At 46.4% G+C, this 27,261-nt stretch overlaps 1 long non-coding RNA gene across 1 annotated transcript in view; it reads left to right on the top strand.

Annotated features, from left to right (window-relative positions):
* Positions 1–214: 214 nt before the first annotated feature.
* The window catches only part of LOC103557609 (uncharacterized), a 40,106-nt gene continuing 13,059 nt past the window's right edge, over positions 215–27,261 (top strand). Inside the window, exons 1-3 of the long non-coding RNA XR_011526575.1 lie at positions 215–336; positions 1,039–1,092; positions 1,668–1,802. This is a non-coding gene — a long non-coding RNA (uncharacterized lncRNA). The remainder of the gene's footprint in view (positions 337–1,038; positions 1,093–1,667; positions 1,803–27,261) is intronic.

The raw sequence follows: 27,261 nt of genomic DNA, 5'->3' as shown, positions 1-27,261 counted from the left end.
GGTCGAGAGCGGCATGTTAGCTCTCCGCCTTGGGGCAAGATGGCTGCGCCCACTGGCTTTGTTGCGGGGGAGGGGCTGTTACACGCGCTGGTCTGGGTTCAGATCAGTTCTGTTCTCTGGTCTCCCAAGGCCCTTGATTTATAGGGTCCCCGCGGACGGAAGCTTTCCCCCCATCAGCAGGTCTCCACTGAATCAGCGGCAGGAGTCCTGGATGATCCCCCGGTCGCGCGGCCCCTCCCCCGCTCCTTCCCGACCTGCGCCGCAGCGATCGCAGACTCTAGGGGAGGGAGCGATGTTCTCTCCTACCGTTCCAGCGCCTCCGAGGCCGTCTGCAAGGTTTGTGATCTCCGCCTTCTTGGTATTGTAGGTCTCTAATGAGCTGGCATTATGTTTATTCTCTGAAATTCAGTTCTTCCAATCTTTTGTTGTATTTTGGAGGGGAGAGAATCCCGGTCAGCTCACCCCGCCATTTTGCTCCGCCCACTCTCTCCTCTTCAATACTTTTTAAATGTTCCCCAGGGCAAAGTTGAAGGACATAGAATACTACCCACGAAGGCCACCTCACAGCATCCTTGTGGAGCAGCCCTGAATCGGTACCCTGCCCCTCAATCCTTCCCAACCTCAGAATAAGTCCTCAGCCGCCTAGGAGCAGTCACTACCAAGAGAGACTGCCCACAGCCTTGTCCCCGACCTTCTTCATTCAATTTGGTCCTGACCATTGGTCCCAAATTATCTACATCCTTCCTCCCAGGAGGCCCATTATATTCCATCCATGTGTCCCACAATTCTCACCACAGGTGTATAGAGTCAGCCTCCCCAGGGGACACACTGTAAACAGATAGGCTAGATATGTGGAAAGGATCTTAAATGAAGTAAGTTATTAATACAAATAAATAAAATAAGATAACTCTCGGTAAAAGGAAAATGAGTGGATTGATAAAATAATTCTGCCAGGTTGAAACATACACATACTTACAGCCCTTTTTCTAATAAAAACAACTCAAAACATTAACATTAGTGTCCTGTGTGTGTCCTAAGGTAACAAAGCTAGGATCCTGTACAGAGAAGGCACCTGAAGGACTAAAACAGAAGGTAAGAGCCCCATCAAACCATACCGGCTAGAGCACCATGGGCAATGAAGCTTCAGATCCCATCGCCAGGTCCACCTCAGGCCTCTGGCATGGGCATTATCACATGTGTGTGTAACAGAATGGAGAAAACTGCATTTCTCAGAACTCCTCTCAGGGAGAGTACTAGATACGGTCGGAAAGAACACTCTAGAAGCTGCTTAGGTGGAGGTGTGGGCAGGGGGTGGTCAGAGTCACTCACTAAGGGCAACAACAGATGCTCAAGTGACAAAGGATGGGGGTCAAACTATGCTCTAAGGAGGCAGGCTTTTGTTTAACTGGTGGGATGTGCACAATTGCCCAAGACAGTGGAGGGGAGGCTGACACTGCAAGGAGAAGCCACGGGTGGGAGTGCAGGAGATGAGGGGACAGGCCTAAGGTCTGGCCAGTAAAGAGATTTTGAAGGAGAATATGAAAATCTAATGGAGATCGGTTCTTCCACCTAGGATGCAGCAAGCTGGAAAGAATGTTGCTCCAACCTTAATAAGAACAGGAAAAAGGATCCTCTACAAAATTCCTGACTTTTCTTGAACCCAATAGACAGCTGAGGTTGCGGTGCAACTGAGGAGCCTACAGTCTAAGGAAAGACAGGAGTCTCCCGAGAGAGACGGGCACAAGCACAGGGCACCTGCAGCAGAGCAGAGGAGAGCAAGACGTCAAGCACCACACCAACCGGTAAGAACTTAAACAAAATTGTTAGCAAATTACTAAGGCTGAGTGTGGGAGCATGGGAGAGTAGAGGACCTCTGGAAGATGCACAAACAAGAGCAGGGTGGCCCATTCACAGGCCCCTCCCCATGAACGTCCATCACTTATGACCAGGATTGGGGTAGATTTGGGGTAGAGCAGGAGATGTGAGAAATCTGTCCCTTAGGGGTGTAGGCCCCAAAGAGGAGAGCACAGGTGCTGCAGGAAAGGCACAAATTCCACCCAAGCCCTCGATCACTATAGGAAAAAAAGCCATAAGCCACTGGGAAAGAGCAGGAAACTGTCATTTCTAGGACACAGGTAAAGACTCATGCTGCTGGAGCAAAGAAAAGGAAAACAAGCATCTACCCTGCAATGGGGGCAGGAAACCACCCTGGACCCAGATATTAGGGGTCTTTGTCAGCTCAGGGAGGGACAGGATCACAGAGACACAGGGCCTGCCTGAGACAGGCTAGACCAGGACAACAGGGGGTAAGAAGTGACAGAAGTTCACCACTGATGGAGGACAAGCATGGAGAGAGATCCCTTCTGAGGCACAGACCAATGGGGAAGCCTGAAAGCTGAGGGTGGAGTAGGAACTTTGAGAAAAAGTTTGCAACACCGCAGTACCCACCCTAAGCACAAGGTGGCACTGAAGGAAATTGAAGCAGCAGAAGAGACATGCCCGTTAAAAGGCATAAAAATGATTTACCTCAGTCTCTACTGGTCTACATATGATGCCTGGCATCCAATAAAAAATTACGAGACATAACCTCCCCACCAAAAAAGAAGAAATAACTAACTCACTCTAAAGAGATGAAGCAATGTACAGAACCAGACTCAGAGATAACCCAGATATTGGAATCATCAGACAGGGAATTTAAAATAAATATGAGTAAGATGTTAAGTGCTCTAGTGGAAAAGGTGGACAGCATGCATGGCCAGATAGAAAATCCCAGCAGACAGATGGAAAGTATAAGCAATCGTTAAATGGGGGGCCGGCTCCGTGGCCAAGTGGTTAAGTTCGCGTGCTCCGCTGCGGCGGCCCAGGGTTCGGATCCTGGGCACAGACATGGCACCGCTCGTCAGGCGACATTGAGGCGGCATCCCACATCCCACAACTACAAGGACCTGCAACTAAGATATACAACTATGTATCAGGGGGGTTTGGGAAAGAAAGCAGAAAAAAAAAAAAAAGATTCGCAACAGTTGTTAGCCCAGGTGCCAATCCTTAAAAAAAAAAAAAAAGAGGAAGATTGGCAACAGTTGTTAGCCTAGGTGCCAATCTTTAAAAAAAAAAAAGAAATTGTTAAATGGAAACACTAGATATAAAATCACAGTAAGAAAGATGAAGAATGTGTTCGATGGGCTCTTCAGTAGATTTGTCATGGCCAAGAAAAAAAATCATTGAACTCGAAGATAGGGAATAGAAATTACCCAAACTGAAATACAAAAAGAAAAAAGGCTGAAAAGTTTTAAAAGAATACAGCATCAGAGAGCCGTAGGACAATATCAAATGGTTTAATATGCGTGTCATTGGAATCCAAAAAGAAGAGAGAAAGAACAAGAAATAAGAAATATTTGAGAAGGTAATGGCAGAGAACTTTCTAAAACAATAAAAGCTATCAAATCACAGATCCAAGAATCTCAGAGAGCTCCAAGCAAGATAAAAAAACAAAAATACGCCAGGACACATTGCATTCAAATTGCCAAAAACTAATGATAAAGAGAAAATCTTGAAGGCAGCTTTATAAATAGAGGAACAAAAATAAGCAATACAGCAGAATTCCTCATCAGAGACCACGCAAACCAGAAGAGAAAGGAGTGACATATTTTAACTGTTGAAAGGGAAAAAAACTTTCATTCCAGAATGCTACATAGAGTGAAATATTTTTTCAAAAATGAAGGAGAAATTTAAAAATTTTCCAACAAACAAAAAATAGGAGAATAAAACATCAGTAGGTCTCTCTTATAAGAAATATTACAGCAAGTTCTCCAGAGAGAAGGAATAGGATACAAAACAGAAATCGGCATCTACACACAAAAAATTAAGATCTCTGGAAAAAGTTAAAATCAACATAAATACAAAATATCTTTTTCTTATTTTTAATCATCTTCAAGATAATTGATTGTCTAAACCAAAAATAGTAGCAAAGTATTGTGGGTTATAGCATAAAAGTAAAATGGATGACAATAGCCTGAAAGTTAGAAGGAAAGAATTGGGATTATACTGTTGTAAGGTTCTTACGCTATAGAAGAAGCAATATAATATTATTTAAAGATAGGCTATGATTAGTTAAATATGTACATTTTAAATTTCTAGGGCAACATGAAAATTTTTAAGGTATAAATAATAATAGCCAGCCCTGGTGGTCTGGTGGTTAAGATTGGGTACTCCCGCTGCCTCAGCCCGAGTTCGTGCTTCGGTCAAGAAACCACACCACTCATCTGTCGTCGTCATACTGTGGTGGCTGTGTGTTGCTGTGATGCTGAAAGCTACACCACTGGTATTTCAAATATCAGCAGGGTCACCCATGGTGGACAGGTTTCACCAGAGCTTTCAAACTAGACAGACTAGGAAAAAGGACCTGGCCACCCACTTCTGAAAAAGTTGGCCACGAAAAGCCCATATATAGCAGCAGAGCATTGTCTGACTCAGTGCCGGAAGATGAGAGAACGGCGCAAAAAGACCAGGCGGGATTCCACTCTGCTGTACGCAGGGTTGCTAGGAGGTGGAATCAACTCCACAGAACTAACAACAATAAATAATAATACAATAGCGGAGACAAAAACAAATGATAATACAATAGTGGAGACAAAAACAAATGATAACAAATTCTCGATCCAAAAGCAGGCAGGAAAAGAAGAAAAATTGAACAAAGAACGGATAACGCAAATAGAAAATAACTAGGAAGATGTTAGATTTTGATCCATGTGAATGGTCTAAGCAATCAGATTAAAAGACAGAGATTGTCATTTTGGATAAAATAGCACCATCTAACTACATGCTGTCTACAAGAAATCCACTTTAAATATAAAGATATACACAGGTTAAAAGAAAAAAGACAGCAAAAGACATACCATGCAAACCCTGATAAAAAAAAGTCTAGCAGCTGCGTTAATCCCTGGCAAAGTAGGCTTCAATACAATAAATATCACCAAGGATAAAGAAGGATGTTCCTTAATGATAAAGAGGTCAATTCACCAAGAAGACATAATAATCTTAAATCTTTAAGCACCTAACAAATACACGAGAGCTTCCAAATACACGAGGCAAAAAATAATAGAACTGAAGGCAGAAATAGATAAATCCACAATTACAGTTGGAGGCTATAATTAAGCTATAAAATAGGTAGACAGAAAATCAGTAAGGGTATAAAAGAACTAAACATCGCTATCAATGAGCCTGACCTCACTGAATTTATAAACACTCCACCCCACAGTGGCAGAACTCACATTCTTTTCAAGTGTGCCTGAAGCATTCACCAACACAGACCATTTGGGGGGGACATAAAACAAATCCCAATGATTTTAAAAGACTCGAAATTATACTAAGGATGTTCTCTGACCAAAATGGAGTTAAACTAGAACTAACTAACAAAAAGATACCTGGAAAATTCCCAAATATTTGGAAATTAAATGTCTGATGGGAGTATTTAATAGGTTGTTGCTTTTCGGTGTGAGATATATTCCTCTTCTCTGCGGCCTCACAAAATTGCTTAGTAAAATTGCGTAGCTTACTACTGTTTTAGCTCAGGGGTGGCGAACTATGGCCCAGAGGACAAACCTGTCCCTCAGGTCACTTTTAGCCTGGCCTGCCAGCTAAGAGGGCTTTTACAATTGTAAAGGATTGTGAAGAATGAGGAGGAGGGAGAGAAGGAGGGGGAGGAGCGGGAGGACCAGCAGCAGCAGCCTCAAATATTCACCATCTCCTCCTCTCATCTTACCAAATGAGTTAGGAACTGTTTCCTCTATTTTCTGAAAAAGTTTGTGACACATCGGTATTATTTTTTTCTTTAAATGTTCACCAGAGAAGCCTGGTGTTTTGGGGTTTTCTTTCTGGAACAGTTTTAAATTATAAATGCAATTTCTTTAACAGAGATAGAGCTATTCGGATTTTTATTTCTTCTTTTGTCAACTTTGGTAATTCCGTCCCTTTGTGTTAATCAAAGTTTCCATCTGGCCTCATCTGCCTTCAATTGGAAGGATTTTCTTTAACATTTCATGTAGTACATTTTGCCAGTGTTGAGTTCTCTCAGCTTTTGTTTTTTTTTAAATATCTTTATTTCACTTTCATTTTGAAGGATATTCTTTGCTGCATGTAGCATTCTATGTCAATCCTTTTTTCTTATAGAACTTTAAAGATGTCATTTTCCTATCTTCTGGCTTTCATTGTTTCTGATGAGGTCAGTGTTCATTCTTTGTTTTCTGTATGTACTGTGTCTTTTTTTCTGGCAGCTTTCACGACTTTTCTCTTCATTCTTAGATTGTAGCAGTTTGATATGATGTGTCTTGGGGTAGTTTTCTTTGTGTTTATCCGGCTTGGGGTTTGCTGACATTCTCAGGTATTTGAGTTATATCTTCCACCAAATTTGGAAATTTTTCAGACATTATTTTTTCCAATATGTTTCTGCCACATTTAGTCTTTTCTCTCTCTTCCTGGAACTTTAATTATATGTTTGTTAGACTGCTGATATTATCACACAGGTCACTGAGTTTCTGTGGGCTTCCGTGTGAATAGTTGCTACGTTTGCACATCCGTAGCTGCTTTCTTCTGCAGTGTCTAATCAACATGCTGTTGCGCCCATTCAGTGAATTTTTCTCTCTGGATATATTATATTTTTAAGTTCTAGATAAATTTAATACCTTGGTTCTTTTTTAGATTTTATATTTCTCTTCTCATTATGTTCACATTTTCCTTTAAATCCCTGAACATATTTATAATAGTTCTTCCAAAGTCCTTATATGCTAATTCAATAATCTCTGACATTTATGGATCCGGTTCTTATAACTGATTTTCTCCTGGTTATGGATCATGTTTTCCTTCTTCAAGCATGCCTAGTAATTTTTGATTGGATGCTGCTAGACATTGTGAATGTTACATTGTTGAGGGTCTGAATTTTGTTGTCTTCCTTTGAAGACTGTTGAGATGGGGTGGGTCAGATAGTTGAGTTAGAGATAATCTAAATGCATTCAAGGCTTGTTTCTGTGCTTTGTTAGGGTGGGTCTAGATCCATGGTTCTAAATCAGGTACAATCTTCCCCCTCACCCACCCCAAGGATATTGGCAATGTTTGGAAACATTTTTGGTTGCCACAACGAGAAGGGTCCTACTGGCATCTAGTGGTTAGAGGCCAGGAATGCTGCTCAATACCCTACAATGCACAGGAAAGCCTTCCAAAACAGAGTTATCCTTCCCCAAAAGTATCAATAGTGCCAAGGTTGAAAAACACCAGTCTAGAGTACCTTTACCCTAGGGCCAGTGTTACCCAACCACTAAGGTATCTACTGAATACCCCAGATATTCAACAATGTCCCTCTGCTCTCCAGTCTGGCTAGTTGGAACTCAAACATCTCCCAACCCAAAGTGAGCTCTGGAAATTGTTCATCTTACAGCTTCCTGGTAGTTATTTTCCAGTAGTCATTCTTCGCCTGGCCTAGTAGAGTCTTACCCGACACATGCACAGCTTAGTATTCAGCCAGAACTCAAGAGAGCCCCATGCAAATTGCTGGAGCTCTTTCTCTACATAGCTTCCTCCTCTCCAGTATTGTCCCACAGATTCCAGTTGCCTCAGCCTCCCTGACCTGTAATCTCTGACATTCCAATTAAATGAGACCTCCAGGCTCTGTTTGGGTTGCCCCCTCCCAGTTCTTGGTCTGTAAAGAGCCTCCAGGCAGAAAGCCTCGTGAGTAAAGGGTTCTCCATGTGGCTCTCCCATTTCTGCACGTCTTGCAAGCCAAGGTACTAACTGCCTTTGTTCCCGTCATCTCAAGATTGTTGGCTTAGTGAACAGCCTTGAAAGACAGAGATACAGCCTCCCTGTGGAGCAAAGGGTAGGTTTGTGTACTGTGCAATGTTATAAAGATAATGTCTCCCTGCAGTGCAAAGGTCAGATAGGCTTACTACCCATCGTCAATGATTCTGGGTCCCTAAGCGGAGGATTCCTCTTCTGTAACGCAACTCACTACATGTGCATGTGTCACTGGGACCTCTTCACATCCCCCTGTGGGAACTGGGACTCGAGGAACCAGTGCAAATACCAATGCTCTGGGCACTGCTATTACCAAGTGTAATGAAGTCCTTTGTCTCTGACCTAGGAGTCCTGTGTCTTATGCCAGCATCCCGAACCATGAAACAGTAGCAAGCTAACTTGTTAACTTGTAAGTAAATCTCAGCCTCCTTCACAGTTCTTGACATGCCTATTATGTACTAGGCACTATATTAGGCTCTGATCACAACAAGTGAACCATACACCAAAAAAGAACATAATGTGCCCTTCTAGTAGGATAGACAAAGATTTTAAAAGACAAACATATAACTTTTAAATGGCAACAAGTATTAAGAAAAAAATAAGGAAATTACAACAAGAGAATGACAAGAGGACAATTTTAAATTAAACTGAGCCTGAAGGATGAGAAAAAGCAGACATAGGATGAGCAAGAGAAAGAGCTTTCCAGACAGAAGGAACAGCATCTACAAAGGTCCTGAGGCAGAAGAGAGCTTGGCACATTTGAAGAACTGAAAGAAGACCAACACAGTTAAAGCATAGTGAGCCATATGCATGGTGTTGGGTGAGAATACAAAACTAGGCAAGTCTCAATCATAAGGTCTCAGTCCTGGCTGCACTTTCGCATTTACTCCAGGAACTTATAAAAATATCAGTGCCCCAGGCTCCATCTCAGACCAATTAAATCAGAATGCTTAAGAGTGGAGCTCAGCCGCTGATCTTTTTTTTTTTAAATATTCCTAAGTAATTCTAATGCAAAGCCAGGGTTGAGGACCACGGGTCTTGACCTTGTAGATCCTTGGAGAAGCTTGGGTTTATTGAAGAGCTTTGGTTTGAGTCAAAGTGTAATAAAAAGCCATTGAAGGAATTTAAGCATAGAAAAGGTATTCGATTTTATTTATTTTTAAAAGGATCTCTCTGGATGCTGTGAGAATGGTTAGAGGAGGTCAGTAGTGGGAGCAAGGAGATAAATTGGGAAGTTACTGAAATTGTCTAGGTAAGAGACAATGGCAGGTTGGGTTAGGATGCGACCATGAAAAAAATATTGCAAATACTGGGAACTAAGGCTGAATGAGTAGAGTGGGACCAGAGCATGAGTGTTCTGCCTCAGGACCTTTGTGGATACTGCTCCTTCTGCCTAGAAATCTCTTTCCCTTGCTTGTCATACGTCTGCTGTTTCTCATCCCTCAGGCTGTTTTTAAAATGCCAGGTTAAGGAAATTAGACTGTATCCTGTGGGTATTGGAGGAAGGGGGATATATAAGGATCATGAGTTAGGATTACGTCCAGATGCACATAACAAAAAACATGACTTGCAGTGGCTTAAACAAACAGATATTTATTTATCTCATATAAACAAGGAATCTGGAAGCAGCAGCATTTGTTCAGCTGCTCAGTGAGGTCAGGAATAACTTTTGGTCTTTCCCTCATGGTTGCAAAATGGCTGCTGCAGCTCTTTGTAATCACGTTCAAGGCAGTAAGAAAGGAGAACAGACGGTACCAGTCACAATTGTCTCTTTTAACAGTCAATGACAAACTTTTCCAGAAACCACTTCTACTTATTTCCCACTAGTTTTTAACTGTGACTCCCTTCCCTAAAGGGAGAGTGGGAAAAAAGGATTTAGCTTTTTCCAGACTTTCTCTTGCAAAGCTGCAAGAACTGCTGGAGTTCTTGAGCTAGGGAATATTATCATCACGGAGGTGTTTTAAGAGAGTGCAGGGGCCAGCCCGGTGGCGCAGCAGTTAAGTGTGCACGTTCCGCTTCTCAGCAGCCCGGGGTTGGTCAGTTCGGATCCCGGGTGCAGACATGGCACCCCTTGGCACGCCATGCTGTGGTAGGCGTCCCACATATAAAGTAGGGGAAGATGGGCATGGATGTTAGCTCAGGGCCAGTCTTCCTCAGCAAAAAGAGGAGGATTGGCAGTAGTTAGCTCAGAGCTAATCTTCCTCAAAAAAAAAAAAGAAAGAAAGAAAAGAAAGTGCAGCCTGGGGGAAACGGAAAAGTGGAAAGGCAAGAACTAGAAATACAGATGAGCTAAGAGCCTATTACTGTCAGTCAGTGGGATGAAGACCTGGATTGGAATGAAATAGCAGCAATAATAAAGGACTTAATTTAAGGAGCATGGCCACTCACAGCTATAGGCAAAGATGTGTGTGTTTCTGTGCTTTCACATAAAGGTGCATAACGTACGCAAAAATAGAGAAACTTACATAAATAGATGTGCATTTCTGTGTATTATCTGTGATTTCCTCTGCATCCATGACTGTGTCATTTATACATTGATTCAGCAAATCCTTACTGAGCCCCAGCTTTGTGCAAGGCAATGCGCACACTATGGGGGAACAGGAACGTGAGTCAAGCACAGATCCTACCCTTAAGGAGCTTAGAGACTAGCAAGGGAGAAAACACATGTCCCCTAATAGCTAAAATGCAAGTTAGTAAAATGATAGTATCATAAAGTTATGAAAGTCAGAAGAGAAGTCATTACCTTAGCTGGATATAGCAGGGAGAAAGTGGCATTTGAATTGGTCCTAAAGAATTAATAGGCGCCGGCCTGGTGGTGCAGCAGTTAAGTACACACGTTCTGCTTCTCGGCGGCCTGGGGTTCACTGGTTCGGATCCCGGCTGCGGACATGGCACTGCTTGGCAAAAGCCATGCTGTGGCAGGCGTCCCACATATAAAGTAGGGGAAGATGGGCACAGATGTTAGCTCAGGGCCAGTCTTCCTCAGCTAAAAGAGGAGGATTGGCAGTAGTTACCTCAGGGCTAAACTTCCTCAAAAATAAAAAAAAAGAATTAATAGGATGGGGGAAGGAGCATATAGGCAGGGGACAAATTACAATGGGGCATTCTTAGCTAACTGGCTAGAATGGGTGGTGAAAAATAAGCCTGAAAGAAAGCTGACCTAAAGAATTTGGATTTTATTTTGTACACTAGCAAGTATTTATTGGACTCCTACCAAGCCTGAGGTACTATGCTACATCCTGAATTTCTGCATGTGATTGTGTGTCTATGTTTCCATACATGCATTTGTGAACATGTGTATGTTTCACTGTGTCCACATAGCTGTGGCTTCCTCCATGTTTTAATACTCAATTTCTTTGCGGGTGCGTTTACACATAACTCTGTGTCTGTGTCTGCTTGTGGCCAGCAGATGGCGCCACAAAATCATATCTAACAAAGACAGTCACGCCTCTTCTGGCCAAGTAGCTCCTCAGACCCTCTCAGGCCACGAGAGACTCCTCCCCCACCCCCGACCCCACCCCCAGGCCCTTATAGGGGCTGGGGATTTGTTTATCTATTTCCATTACTGACATTATTCACCATTGTATTCCCATGCCTAGCCAAGAACCTGACAAATTGAAATACTCAATAAATATGTACAGAATAAATTGAGGAAATGCTAACACGCCCCATGGGAGAAGTGGGAAATGGGGGGAGCCAGGGGGAGCAAAGAAGCACACAGAAGGTGGCCCACTAGTTAGGACCCCATAGGAAGTGGGACTTCAGTCACACTCACAGAAGTCACAGAGGGGTCCAGAGGGATGTGTGTGATAAAACACTAAACTCGGCCGTTGCCATCACTCCTAAGACTTCCTCCCCTTATGATGTGGCATCTGACCCTGATCCTTTCCTTCAGCTTTTTTAGTGCCCAGTGAGTACTAGGACCTGTGGGAAATACCACCTCTGCTCTCTGCAGTCTAAGAAGATAAGTAAAGTTTACTTTTAAAAAAAATAACAACAAATACAATTCTCTCTCTGCCTACTGCTGAGAAAGTTCCTTCCTACCCCATGTGAGACGTGTTCTGTGCTAAGGACAGAGCCTCAGAGCCAGAGGAGGGTCCCACTGGGTCTATTCAGGGACCTTTTGACCCAGAGATCTCTGCCCAGTGCCCTCTGACCCCTGGCATGTCCTGCCAGACTCCTCCCCCCCACCCCAGCTGCTTTAGAAAATGGTCTCTCTCCCCACTCCGGGCTGCCGCAAGCTCTCACCCTTTTCAGAGCCCAAACCTGTGCTCTCTCCCACTCACCTCCCCATGCCACGACAGGCACCCCTCATTAGCCTGTCCAGGAGGAGGAAGGCCTCTGATTGCCCACAGTGATTACCACTCTGGTCATTCACACAAGAACACAGAGACCACCTCCAACACTCACTTTGCTCCCAAAGGGGAATCAAGGCCCAGAGTTTTGCAGCAAAAACCTCTGACCAACAGAGATCTACCCAATGGAACCAGTTTCAGGTCGGCTGCACATATGCAGGAATGGGAATGTAAAACACTTCAATGGTCTGGTTGAGTTACCACGGGTGCGTCTGGCTGCTTCCTTTTCTCTTTTTTTCAGTCCTCCCCATTGCCTCCCTCCTTTCCCTGAGCTGCCAGCAGCACATGGTACTGGATCTGTCACACCATTGCCGGTCAAGGCCTCCTCACAACCCTCTAAAGAATCCCACATACCTCAGTCTGGCACTCAGGACCTCTACAAAGTGGACCCCACCTCCTGCTTTGGCCGTTTCTCCCATTGCTCTTTTGTACCACATGCACCCTACACTCTCAGCGCCCTGGATGTGACTGCACTTTCCTCCCCTGCACCTTTGCTGATGTGGTTCCTTTGCCCTGGAAGGCCCTCCTTCCCCATCTCCACCTGGAAAATGCCCATCTGCCTTTCAAGGCCCCCTTCAAATGCCACCTTCTTCCTAAGGCTTTCGTTACTCCACTCCAATCTGCTGTGGCCACTCTCTCCTCTCCCGGCAATTGTTATTGTCACCTTCATTATCTTATTATTTGAATGCCAATTCCTTCTATTCAACTCTAAGTTCTGCAAGGGAAAACTGTGTCTCTTATTCACCCAGTACCTAGCAACTTGTTTGATGTGTAATAGGCGCTCGAGAAATCCAGAGGAGGTGATACAGCTCAGGGTGTTTGCCGTACTCCAATGCTATGAGACACAGATCCAAGAACTGTGCTCTCAGGGACACACAACATGGATGCTCCTTCCATGAGGAAATCAAGATATCACTGAGCACCTATTGGGTGCCTTCTGGCCCCAACCCTGTCCCACCTGGCCTCCTCAGCCCTCAAGGACACACCACTTTAAAAATATCTCCCCTTCTTCCCTCTCTCCCCTCTGACGTGCCTTTCCCCCTTTCCCTTCCCTTCTTTCCCTTACTGTTCCATAAAACCCTGGGGCTCCTGCCCACAGAATCCTGGGGAGAAAATAGAAAGGCTGAGGGAACCCACCCCTTTCTGAGCCCTGAGATGAAGAAGTAATTATCAGAGGTCACTGTCTTGGTCAGTTCCTGTTTCTGGAGGAAAGATGCCAAAATCTGTTCCTTTTTCTTGTGAAAAATGTAGGGGTTTTGACTTCCAAAATTCCCAGAACCAATACTGTCACTGTGAGCTGTCTGTGTTTCTATCTGTATCTGTATGAAGGGCCTGCCAAGGCTTCCCAGGCCTGCTTCTCATAGGTGAGTGTCCAGAGGCAGCCTTGGAAATGACACCTCACCCCCGCCCTCCCCAGTTCCACCACCACCCACCAGGTCTGTCTGAGGAAGGGCAAGTGCATTAGGACAGGCCTGCCTCTGGCCTCCTCTTTCCTCCGGGGGCCTTGCGGGAGAGTCTCTCCCCAGCCCTAGGTCTGACTACTCGGAAACCCCTGGAGTGGTTGGAAATCTGAGCTGGTAACCTGGACCCAGAAGTGATGTAAATCAGTTTGGGAACCTCTGTCTCAGCCCTGCTTCCACGCTTGAAGTCATCCCACTCCGGGGGCAAGCAGACACAGCCACCACCATCCCTGCTCCCAGCCTTGGGCCAGCGCACCGCCTTCTATGCCCCAGACCCATTTGGAATGGGTGGACAGCACCACTTCATGTGGAATCAGACCCTCCCGAGCCCTGGGTGGAGAATGGAGGAGGGCCAGCAGGGGAAATACTGGGGGCCGGGGGAGAGGGAAACAGGCATATAATGAAGCCAAACTCAGAGGCTAAAGCCAGGGTGAGAAAGAGAGTGAGAATGGGCCTTGGGATTAAGGTTAGGATCAAGGAGTGAAGGTCAGAGTGGTCTTGGGGAAGCAATGGTGCCAGACCCTCTGGACTGGGCCCACCTTGGGGTGGCAGGTGAGAGAGGACAGGACAGGGCCTAGGGAGCAAGTTCTCTGTGTACGCAGCAAGCAAAGATTAGAGCTTTCTAGCAGGTTCCACATCTGGCCTGCTTTTCCTTTGCTCTCTGCTTCTGTTTGTACTGTGCCTGCCCAGTTCCTTCTTCTTTCTCTCATTCCTTCAACCAATATTTAAATCTTTACTGTAAGGCAAACACCATACTAGACAGTGAGTCCACAAAGATACGTAAGATTCCATCAGTCCTTGACCTTGTGGAGCTATTGTCTAACTGGGAAGATGAATTTATAAGCAAATATTCACAGTCCGATGTGAAAGGTGAAATACCCTATGTCATGGAAGCAGGTGAAGGGAGTAGAAGATAGGGGGGATCAAGGAAAATTCAGAGAAGAGAAGATATCTGAGCTGAAAGTCCAGGTGGGACACAGCGGCCAGAGAAGGAAAGGGAGGACCTTGCAGGGTGAGGATAAACACAGGCTCGAGAGTCTAAGCACAGAAGTCCTCTGCCGGGAGAGGTTGAGGGTACGGGGGCAGAAGGTTAAAGCCCCTCCAAATGCTCTTCTTGATTGGACCCGGCACCCCAATGCCCAGTGAAGTGGAGAGTGAGGGAGGAGAGAGATCTTGGGTCAACCAGCCGCTGTTCAAGCCCCAGGGGCCACTCTCCTAGCAAAGGTTACACAGGCCCCAACCTAGGGTCCTCCATCCACCTCCCCCACCTTCCCACCCTCCCCCGCGAATTATGTTTTGGTCCTGTCCAAGGGAAGCAGAGAGCTTTCCCGGGCTAGGCTGACCCCAAGAAGGTTTTCTATGCCCTCCTCAGGCCTCGACACTCTGGAACAGTCTGAGCTGGCCTCATTACTCAGGCTAGGTCACTGCTCAGACTCTATCATCCTGCATTGCCGCTCCCAGCCCCTCACACTGTACGCTCTGGTGGCCAACATTCTCCAGAGGGTCAGCCTCTCCCTCCAAGCCAACTCCCTGCCTTGCTCTCAACGCCTGCAGTAAAGCAAGGTCTGCGCAGCCATCCGCAAAGGCCAGGCCTAGGACATTTGGAGATGTCAGTGGCCAGGGCTTTCCAAAAGCGTAGGCTGGGACTTGCAGGGGCCTCACTGCGGGGCCTCAGCGTCCTCCTCGGCTGGGGGCCCCGCGTGTCGCGCGCGCGATGCGCCATCCCAGAGGCTGAGGGCCTGATGCCCGATCGGCAGGGCTGCAGGCCCGCTCCCCAGATGGCCGACCCAGACAGCCTGAGCCAGAGACAGGTGAAAGGAGCAGGATGCTGCGCTGGGCCGGGCCGGGGAATCTCTGGGGAGGCCGAGCCCGGGCACCTCACGTGCTCTGGGCGCCCAGATGCTGGCAGCGAGCGGCGGGGGCCGCCCTCGCCAGCGCCCCGCAGCGCCTGCGCACGGTGCCCCGGGCGCCCGCCCCCCACCCCCCCCGGCAGGCCGAGCGCGGCGCCGCGGGAGGAATTCCAGCCATTTCCTCTGCGCCGCGCGGTATGTGGCCTGCTCGCTGCCCGACCGCAGCGCGGCGGGGCGCGGGGTGGGGGTGGGGCCGGCCGGCGCGGGCCGCTCACCAGCCGCGTCTGGCAGCTGCCCAGGCCTCGTAGTCCTGCTCGGGATTCCCGGCCGGCCGCCCCTCGGCTCGGGCGACCAAACCGGCTTTTCCAGCAGACCCGGGGCCTCCGCGGCGCCCCGGGCTCCGGCTCCTCCCCCGCGCGCCCGCCGCCGGAACCGCTCCCCGCCCAGTGCGCCCGCCCTCCGGTCCCTCGTGTCCCCGCCGCGCCCCCTCCCCGGCCGCCGCGGGCCCCTGAGAGAGTCCCCTGGGAGTCCCCAGGATCTGAGTTTGAAACTGAAGTTGGCATTTGCTACATCACTTGGAGGCAAGTCCCTTAACCTTTCTAAGCCTCAGTTTCTCCATCTGTGAAATGGTGACCCTAACCATAGCGCTACCTCATTTGTGCCGCCCGGAGGTTAAATGACAAAAGGAATGTGCTGGACAAATGTCAACGATGTTTTCGTGTCTAGGTATCACGAGTGTCCTTAGCTTTCCTAGATCTTCCTGCCCACCCTGCTCACGGCCTCTTCTCCAGCGGAATTTGCGGTGGCCCAGTTGGAGCCGCTTTAGGGGTAGACATAGGAGAAGGCTGCCTCCCCGCAGGGCCTGCTCAAGAAAGCCCGACGGTAGTCTTCCTCGGGATTGTTTGCCCTCTAGGTTCTCGAAAAGCCTAAAGGACATTTATTTACATTTCTTTTGATGATGTCATCGCAGCCTGAGAGCAGCCAGACACGTACTGATAAGGGAAACCTATCATCGGGGTCTGCAAACGTGGACTCTGCTTTTGCTGGTCTCAGCAGAGGGTAGGCCACCACGTGCTCTCTGAGCTCCTCCTTCAAAGTGCAGATCCCCCGGGAGAGGGAACATTCTTTCAGCCTTTAACCCTTTGGGGGAGCAGCGAGGAAACCGAGAACCAGAGCCCCAGGCGACTGGGAGGGTGGGCTCCGCTTCCCTCACGGCCCACACCTGCCTCACCCTCGCCCATGGCTGCTGTAAAGGGAACTCTAGGTGGGGTTGGAAAGCCCCTGGTTTCAGTAGGCCTAACCACCGACTGCTTTGCAGACACCGCACGGAAGGGCCGCTCTGCCTCGGTGTTCCCCCAGATGGCCCCTCGTTTTGATTTTGTAACTTCCACCGCAGCCAGAGTCCCAAGGCCAACAGTCAGTCCCTGCCGCAAGAGGTGCCCCCCTCATCCCCCACACACGCTACAGCCACAGACCGCATAAATCCAGGTGGAGACAGGTCCAGAGACACAGGTGCTATAAATATCCTAGGCCTGCGGGGAGACAGCGCTCAGGCGGCCCCCTCACCGCCACCCTCCTCTGAGCCCGGCACTTCCGGCCATTGCGGCGCAGCAGGCGGGTCCCTGCGGTGGGAGGGGCGGACTTCATCTGTATCGCAGGCCTGGCTTCCCCTTCCTTTCCCGAGACCTCCTGATTGCCCAACCTGAGGGTTTTCCCGCTGCTCAGGATACACCTCCCGAAATCCCAGTCTCAGACTGCCCCCTCCTTCCCCTGGTATTTTTAAAAGCCTTCTCCCAGGGACCCGTCGCTGGGGCCAGTCTTGAAGAAAAGCTGACTTCTCTTTTGAGATGGACGAGAGATGCTGCCTTTGGTTGGAAGGAAACGACCTAAATCAGATTTTACACTTTAAAATTTGATTATAAATTTTTGGTAGCACTTCTTGTTTGGAGGAAAAAAACAACACTGGCTGGAGGCAGAGTAGATTTAAAACAGGGGAAGGAAGCAGCTGGGAGTAAATGCAAGGAGGGGATAAAGCCTGGCTAGAAAAGAGGGTTGCTTTCACAGCAGGCTGGTTCCCAGGAGCTTAGTGGGACTTCAGAGGCGCTTTGCTGGGCCTGGGGCTTGTTGGAGGGTAGCTGGTTGAAAAGGAGCCTGGTGGGCGACAAGAGACTCCACTGGGAAAAAGGTTAGTGAAGTTCCACTACCTAGGGTTAGGGGACTCAGACCTGATGGTTTGGGGAAGAAGGTAGCAAGAGCAAGGCAGGTCTGAAGATGATGAGTGAAACAGATCTGAGCTACCGATTTTCAAACGTGGCTGTAAAAATGAGCTTTAACTAAATGAATAAATCCCTACTTTAAAACATAATGAATAATCCTTCTAAAAAGTGCTGTCACCTCCGTCTTCCATCGTGGGAGCTTACTCTTCAGTCACTGTGCTAAGGAAGCACTTTGCAAGCTGTATCTCAATGAATCCTACTTAGAATGTTCTATTAATTCTCCGTTTTACAGATGAGGAAACTGAAGTCAGAGAGGCTAATTAGCCCAAGGACACCCAGCTAGTAGAGGAGAGGTTTAAACCCAAGGATCTGAGTCCAGTGGTCACATGTTGAACCTCTGCTGTGCGATAATCAACTCCGCTGGCCTCTCTGACCAGAGACGGCAGTGACTCCACGGCAGTCTTCAGCTGCCCTTCACAGTGAGGAGAACCTTCCTGTAACTCCCCTGCCTGGAGCAGACCTGAGTGATTGCAGCTTCGCTGAACTTGATGGCTTTCCTGCAGGGCCTAGGCAACCTACTCCAACACCCCAGTGTACAGAAGAACAAACTGTCCGTAGGAGCAGGATTCCAAATGGACTGGGGACAAGTCACCAAGGTCACGGTCAGCCCTGGACCAGCCCTTCCTGTGTGATTTCAGGACCACAAGGAGCCCCAAGTGGCCTTTTTATTAAAAATCAACCACAAAAAAACCATTGTGCTGACCATAGAACCAGATGTGTGTTTAAATTTACAGTCACTGGTATCTCACCTTGGGCCGTGGGCCAGGGTGACCCAAAGATATATTTTGTCTGACTTTCCTAGCATTTTTTAAAAAGTTGAGTGGATTAACAAACGTTTAAAATTGGAAGATTACAAGGAAATACCTGGATCTGAAGATCTGCCACACTGACGTATACTCTGCAGTCCACTACAGTCCTGGTGGTCCCATCCAGTCTTTTACTCCCCACCCCCCTACCGCTTGGCCTATTGGCATTTGAATTTGCTGACCCCCATCTCCCTCGCTAAAATGCAAATATTCACTAAAGAGGTAAATATTGAGTCTAACTAGTCACATACCAGTAAGGATGTCTTTTCCTGAGAGCTGGCTAAGGGAGAGTAATTGAGGTAAGTTAAGGTGAAAGTAGGAGAGAAAATGACGCTCCCCCAGACAAGACATCAGGCCATACCAGAGCAGAGAAGATTTCTAGGGTTCTAGAAGACCACAAGATGAGAAATTGGTGTTCAGACAGCCGTCATATATGTGCAACAGAAACATCACCTGTTTCCCGGGAGCTCATCCTTTCATTTAACTCAGCAAACACCAAGCTTTTATTAGCATCCTGGGCTCCCTTCCCCAAACCTCCTTCTGGAAGTGCCTTGGGTAATGTCCAGAAGCAAACCCTGGAGGTGATTAGAGGGCTGCCAACTCAGGCTATGAGCAAGCCCAAAGGAATGGGCCTGGCTTTTGACCAGGACAGAGCTAAGCCCAGAAGAGGAGCTGAATGAAGACAAGGACCAAGTGATTAACTGGGGTCTGGGCAGCCAGGAACTGAAGCACGATCTCATTCACCGAGATGGTGAGCAGCTGTGTTTTCTGAAACGTGGGCCACAGGAGGGAAAACTGTCTCCCCTGAATTTGGAAATTCCTCCTGCCAGAGCAGATTATTATGCAGGCAGAGAGGAGAAGAGGTTTTGTATGGAGATGTGGGAATGGATGAGACGGCCTTAGACAGACTGATAGACCTCAGGTCTGCCCTGCCTTCCCAAAATGCCCATCGGGGAGGGTTTCAGCTCCAAGAATGTTTGAACTCAGACTTTTTTTTTTTTTTGGCAGTAGCTCATGTGACAAGTGTGTCAACAGATCCCCGGATGTGTACTCTGGGGTGGGGAGGGGAGTAGATGTGATGAAGGACTTTTAGAGAAACAGGAAGTTCAGTAATCAGAGACAGGAAAATCTATCTGACCTCTTTTAAAGCCAGTAGATACTATGGTAGGGTCAGAATTGTCAGAGCTGCCGAGTGCAGCATTTGGAAAAGGTGAAAAATTAGAGAGCAGGAGACAGGGAGGAGAGGCACCTGTGGGAAGTGGCCAGGCTGAGTCAAAGCACGTTCAACTCAGAGAGCCTCCCCTAACTTCCTCCCCTCATCAGATGGGAAGGAGCCCCTGAAACCCCTCCTGAACCCTAACACTCAGTCTGGCCACCATCTTCTGCTTTGCATCCAATGGGACTAATCTCACCGTGTCCTTATCCCTGTCAGTCCTAAGATCTCCCTGGTTCCAGGGTCACCTCATCTCCAGCTCTCTAATCCCCGTGAAGCCCTGTCTTTCCCCATTCTGTGGCCTTCTCCTACCCTCCCCAAATCCTGAGACTCTTCCTCTGTGACATCTAGAGTTCATAATCCATAATTAGCAAAATCTCCTTTATCTTCAGCTTATTCTCTGAGCATCCTCTTTCCTTCTTTCCCTACAGGACACCTGCCTCTCCCCTGAGTTCACTGCTGCCCCCATAGCCTTCTCAAGGAGGGCCTGGTTTTTTTTCTCACAGCCCTCATCACTAGGCTTGCAGGCAAGATAGGTGTCTTTCTTACTCCTCGTTGTCACCTTTAGGTACTTCCTCCCTCCTTCATAATCCCCTGTGCCCCACACTGAATTTCATGTCATCAGATTATATCAATCACTGTCTTCTCCTGACCTCTGGGGGTCATTTTTCAATTATTCTAGATCATGCTTCACTGTCAATCTCTCCAATACTGCCTTAACTCTTGGTGATTTCAGTATACGTGTAGACAACCCTTCCAACACCCAGACCCCTCAGTCGTTTCATCTCCTCTCCTCCCATGATTTTCCCTCCACTCAACCCATAATTGTGATTACCCATAACTGCACCTTCTCCGTAATCTCAGTTTCATGCATCCCACTCTCTGACCCCAACTTCCTATCTTTCCAGCTCACCTCCTTGCCCAATCCCAACCATCCTTTGACCCCACCAGAACCTCCAATCTATTGATCCTACCACCCTCCACTGTTGCTCACCACTTTGATGTTCTTACTCCCCTCCTGACCCAGTGTAAATTTCATGGTCAGTCATTATAGTCATCCGCCCTTCCACACACCCTCAACTCTTTGCCTCTTTTCTTTGTCATACTCACCTGGCATGACAGTAGACCTAGTCAAATCCAACTCTGTGACTACTCCACACCTCCACACCCCCACACCTGGCTAGAGAAAAACACAGAGCCACACTGCTTGATCTCACTTTAAATTCAAAAAGATGCAGCTCAAGTGGGCTTTTAATGCTGCCCAGTAGTCATACTTTTATTTCCCGATCCATTCACTCACCTATGCTCCTAGATGACAGTTTCATACCTACTTTTTTCTTCTCAAACTCTTAACATTCCCTTCCCATGCTCACTCTCAGCTGCTAATTGGATACTTTTTTCACTGGGAAAATAGAAGCAACCAGAAGAGAACTCTGCAGATTCCCACCATCACATTTATCCCTAGTCCAGCAGTTAATCGCATCTTCATTCTTTGCCTTTCCACCTATTACCAGATATGACCTATCCATCAAAAGCCAGTTCCTCCACTTGCGCAGTCAGTCCAATCCCTCTCACCTACTCAAGGACCTTACTTCAGCAATTCTTCCTTTTCTCTCCTGTACCAAATTGTCACTCTCTACTGGATCATTTCCATGAGCACACAAACATGCTATTATTTCTCATATCTTAAAAAACAACAAAGCCTTTTAATGACTGTACTTCCCTTGACAGCCTCTGTCCCATTTCTTTGCTCTCTTGTAGAGGAAACTCCTCAAAAGAATTATCTTTTCTTGCTGTGTCCAATTCCTCTCCTCCACTTCTCTCTTAAACCAACCCCAAATCAGGCGTATATCCCCATCACTGCACAGAAATTGTTCTTGTCAAAGTTACCCTGACTTGCATGTTGCTAAACCCAATGGTCAATTCTCAGCTGTCATCTTATTGATTAATAGCATCTGATGTAATTGACCACATCCTCCTCCTTGATACACTCCCTTCACTGGGCTTCCAGGACATCTCACTCTCTTGGTTTTCCTCCTGCCTTACTGCTCCCACCTTCTTGGCCTCTTTTCCTGGTTCCTCTTTTTTTCCCTGACCTCTAAATGTTGAAGCACCCAGGGCTCAGATCCCAGCGCTCTACTCTTTTTTATCTACCTCTTTTGATGATCTCATACAGATACATGGTTTTAAATACCATCAATGTACCCATAACCCACATTTATGTCTCTAGCCCAGACCTCTTCCCTGAACTCTAGACTCTTACGTCAAACTGCTCCATATCTCCAAACTGAAGATATCCAAAACTGAATTCTTGATATGTTCCCTCAAATTTGATCTACCTCCAGCCTTTCCCATCACAATTGATGGCAACTCTATTCTTCCAGTTGCTCAGGCCAAAAAACTGAGTCATCTTTGACTCCTCTCTTCCTCTCCTACACACATCAGATCTGGCAGGAATTAACTCTACCTTCAGAATACATCCAGAATCCAAACACTTCTCACCTCCTTCATTGCTGCCATCCTAGTTGAAGCCACTGTCATCTCTCACCTGGATTACTGCTACAGCCTCCTGTCAAATCTCCCAGCTTCTACTCTTGCCTTCAACACAGCAGTCAGAGTGATCCTTTAAAAATATACCTTAGGTCATATCACATCTCTATTCAAAATTTTCAGTAGCCTCCCTCCCCCAGTATAAAAAGCAAAGTCTTTACGGTAGCCAAAAAAGGTCCTGCATTATCTGCCCACTCTGCCCATCTCTCATCTCTCTGCCTTTTTCTTTGATACTTTCTTCCTCACTCATTCTGGGAGTCCAGCCTCCTTGCCGGCCCTCAGACACATTAGGCATGCTCCCACAGCACGGTCTCTGCTCTGGCTCTACCCTCTACCTAAACACTCTTGTCCCAGAAATCTACTTGACAAACTTTTTCACTCCTTCAGTCTTTAGATCTCACCTTTTCAATGAGGTCCCCCCCGACCACCCTGTTTAATGCTGAAACTTGCCCTTTCCTCTACAACCCAACACTCCTGATCACCCTTAGCTTGCATGATCTTCCTTAGCTTGCATGATCTTGTTCTGTTTTGTGCCCATGGCAGTTACTACCTTCTAACATACTGTGTAATTTACATATTTGTTATGTTTATTGCTTATTGTCTATCTTCCCTCACCCCCACAGGGATCTTTGTCTATGTTGTTCACAAATATATCCTAAATGCGCAGAACAGTATCTGGCATGTGGTAAGGAGATAATACAGATTTTTTTTTTTTTGGGTGAATGAGTGAAAATAATCCAGACAGAGAGGGACTTACTTCCTCTGCCATCAGAAATGGTTGGGCCAAGAGCAAAGGGAGAATGGAACTAGAAAGAGCAACTGGAGCTGCCTATGACCACATGATTCATGAGCAAAGACAGGTCAAGGTGAAATGAACAGCCAAACTGCGTGCTTATAATTAACAGATAGATAGACAGACAGTTAGATAGATAAGATCTCCCACAGTTTAGGTAATAAAGTGACTTTATTTTTTTTTTTTTTTTTTTTTTTTAAGATTTTATTTTTTCCTCTTTCTCCCCAAAGCCCCCCAGTACATAGTTGTATATTCTCCGTTGTGGATCCCTCTAGTTGTGGCATGTGGGACGCTGCCTCAGCGTGGTCTGATGAGCAGTGCCATGTCCGCGCCCAGGATTCGAACCAACGAAACACTGGGCCGCCTGCAGCGGAGCGCACGAACTTAACCACTCGGCCACGGGGCCAGCCCCTAAAGTGACTTTATTTACCACACACAGAGTAAAGAAAGGCCTGGGCCAATGACATTGACTCATCCAATTCCATCATGAACAGTTGCTTCTTAGCTGTTCTCCCAGCTCTAAGTGAGCCAATCACACAGTTTGACAGAGAGGCACCAGAGAGAGTGAAGACAAAAGGACAGGATCCCCAGAGTGAGGTCTTTGAAAAAGAAACTCCTCTCTCTTCTCCTGTTCCCCTAAGTGACTTTTCAGTAGAGACTACTACAGTACCAGATGTTTTGGCCAGTCCCTGGGCCCATTTCATTAGAATTCTGCCATCATTAGATGCAGATGGGTTACCAGTTCTGCTTGCGTGGCTCCCACTATGTTCACTATTAACAGAAGCCTTGTAGAGGTCATGCCTTTCCTTTCCCACAGGAATTGCATCCTTGAGGCTGACTGCCAGCGTATTCTTTCTCAAAAGATACCGATGTTATGCAAGGAGCCTCTGCATTCAGGATAAACCTGGTTAAATGAGGCTCCTAAGGCCCTCCAGGCATTTTGGTTAGAGATTCTGGAATGTCAGCCTTGTTGATGCCTCAGGGGCTTGAAGCCAGAGTAGGGTATGGGGCAGGAGGCTTTACCTGTCCTGAGGAGAAATAGAATCCCGGGAGCCTTTGCAGTCTGGAGGCCTCACCTCACAACGTTCCTAAACAATGCCAGATATTTCTTAGTTTCCAGAGGGCTCTGGGCAGAAGCTCCAGAAGATCCCTCTTGACCAAACATGATGAAAAGACCCCAATTTATAGGAGATACTCAAACCAAATTGCAATGCCTTTTCCCAAAACAGGGGCATGTTCAGCTGCATCTTTGATCACAGGGAATATATGTGCATTGATGGGGGCTGCCTAGTGCTGAGAGAGTAGCCAATAGGCATTAAAACAGGGTAAGCTTGTGTCATTTTCTCCATAGAACGGATAAGTTTATTCATGAGGAAGGCATTCATATTTGACATGAGTAGGGATAACCTATGTGGTTCAGAGTAAGCAAAAAACACAGTAGAAGAAACAGCACTCCTGTATAAAAATATAATTCAAGTCAGTTAAAATATTTAGTCAGTCTCATGAGAAAAAGTCAAAGAGGGTAAGTATATTCTCAACACACGGCCTAACATCTCTTTCTTCCGCTCATAGCTGCCCCATTTTGTTCCTCTTTACTCTCCCAAAACTCAGCCCACATCCTTCCCCAACCTTCTGAACCTCCATCTGCTACACACACGCACGCACACGCATACACACATGCTGGCTCTTGATGCCTTTCGTCTCTCCCTACCTCCCTGGACCCTTTCTTTTCTCCATTTCCAACAGAACTATTCCTGGCCTGCTCAGGTTCCTTCCAAGTCTTAGCTCTTCCCGGCTATTACTCTGTCAGCCGAACTGGAATCTTCCTTAGGCAGTAGTCACATACTCATGTGGAGATATTGTATCATCCTATGCCTTTCCTCCATGTCTCTTTTTAGCCCCCAGAAGGTCATTTTTAATATACACATCTATCAACATTTTCTTTCTAAGGGAAAAGAGAGTGAGACAGGGAGAAAAGACTGAGAGGAATCAGAATATGTCCGGGGAAAGAAGGTGGCAGAGATTATTTTGATCTGCTCTTTATGCTCAGCTCAGATGCCTACACTGGACAGTGCCCAGGTTGTCAGTGGATTCTGGGACATTCCTATGTTAGCCCAGTGCCCAGTTGAAAAATAAAGCTGACCACAGCCAACAAGAGGTTAAGGCACAAAGTCAAAATAGAAAGGATTCTCTGGAACTTACTTGAAACATTCAATGTGAAGGCAGGAGCTGGGGGAAGAGAAAAAGCATGAAATTGTATTTTGGATTATTTTTTTCTGGTTACAAAAATAATATATGTTCAATGGAGAAAACCAGGAAAACACAGAAAAATACAAGGTCTTGGGGAAAAAAAGCAATACTTATGATCCCACCACCAAGATATAACCACTGTTAACATGTTAGTTTACCTTTCCAATGTTGTTTCAATGGATAAATATTCCTTTTTAAATCGAATTATAAACATAGAGGATATGCTCTTTTATAAATTTTTTCTTACTTAACAATGTATCAAAATATTTTCTCATCATTAAATATGCTTGTATATATGATTTGTTAAAGCTATTTATGATTTTGTGCTATGGATATGCTATCATAGATTTAACCAATTTTATATGGAAGAGCATTTAGGCTGTTTCTGAGCATGGAATTTTTAACTGTGGCAAGGTTGTCTGCACAAGCCCTCTTTTCAGACATGCGAACTTCCATCCCTTGCAAGCAGATAAGGATCCCTCTAAACTTCTACACCCCAGAGAACCAACCCGCCATGGCAGAAGTAACTGTTCACAAGGATTCAGCTGCCCTTGCGTTCTTCAGAGAAAGCCCGGCATTAGGTCTTGAGCACCCTTACCTCTAAATGCCAAGGCCAGGCCATCCTTGAGCAGATGGAGAGAAAACATTTGTCATTCTAAGTCAGGGAATTGGCCCAATTTGTTCAATGCATCGTTCTTGAAATTTTTTTGTGCTAGTCTTGAGATAGATATTATAGAAAAGAAGATATGGTTCTACCTTTCAGAAACTTGCAGTCTTCTTGGGTTGACAAACATATGATTATGAAAGAGTTAAGTAGAAACGTAGGACTAGGTATGACTAAATGCTGACTCTGCGGTCCAAATCGCAAGGGCTTTAGGAGGTGAGAAAAGTATAAGCACAATGTGGAATTGGGTGGTGTGAGAGGACTCCATAGAGGAGGTGGAGCCTGGAGGTGGCTGGGCAAGGAGCGTTCCACGTGGAGGCGACACTGTAGCAAAGGCGCAGAGGTGAGAAAGCCCAGGGAGCAAGAAGGAGGCTCATCCGGCTGCAGCTGAGGGAGAAATGGTCAACCAAATCAAGTAACTCATGTGGGGCATATGGGCAGAGGGCCAAAAAGACATCTGGCCCTAATTCTGTAGATATTTCCTCTTGTACCGTTGGCGTTACACCAAGAAAGGAAAGATCGAATCAAAGATATTCAAGCTGGGTTTTGATTTTGTTTGGTGGTTGGGCGGGGGGATGATTTATAAGCAGAACTTCTCAGAGCCTTTAATATGCTTATGTATGTGGCAAAGTTGAGAGGAGGAAATTGGATTTCCCAAAACTCTTTGACCACAGAACTCTTTTTATCACAGAACATCTCTGGTGTTCCATGAGACACAATTAGGGGCTAGTGAACCACTAAAGATTTTTGAATGGAAAGTAACACATGGGGGAAAACAAAGTTTTGGAAGATTGACCTCATGGTAGAATGTAAAGTGAACAGGAGAGAAAAGAGCCTAGATTCAGGCAATACAATTAGATGACTGAATCAAGACTCAAGGTTAGTGAGGAGGGTTGGAGCACACTGGAGCAGAGGATGGAGAGCAAAGCATTGATTGAATACAGAGTCTACTGTTGGACTCAGGGGAGATACAGAAGTGTCAGAGTTCCTGGGTCTTGCAGGAGTTCAAATGAGCATTAATCAGGATTTTGATTGCAAGGGACAGAAATCAACTTGGGCCAGCTTAAGCTAAAAACTAGTGTTTTTTAAGGAAATAGAGATGCTTCATGAAGAACTGGATCCATGTGTTGGAAAGTTGGCAAAAAGTCGCCTATCTGATCTCAGCTTCTCTGTGTGTCTGCTTTATATTCTTCATATTCTGTCTCTCTCCTCTCCTCACCTCCCCTCCCCTCTCCCCCATCTCATTTAGAAAGAAAATG

The sequence above is a fragment of the Equus przewalskii genome, chromosome 14 (assembly GCF_037783145.1).
Source record: "Equus przewalskii isolate Varuska chromosome 14, EquPr2, whole genome shotgun sequence".
Classification (NCBI taxonomy): Eukaryota; Metazoa; Chordata; class Mammalia; order Perissodactyla; family Equidae; genus Equus; species Equus przewalskii.
Note: the sequence above shows the minus strand (reverse complement) of the source record. Positions and strands in the feature narration are given on the sequence as shown.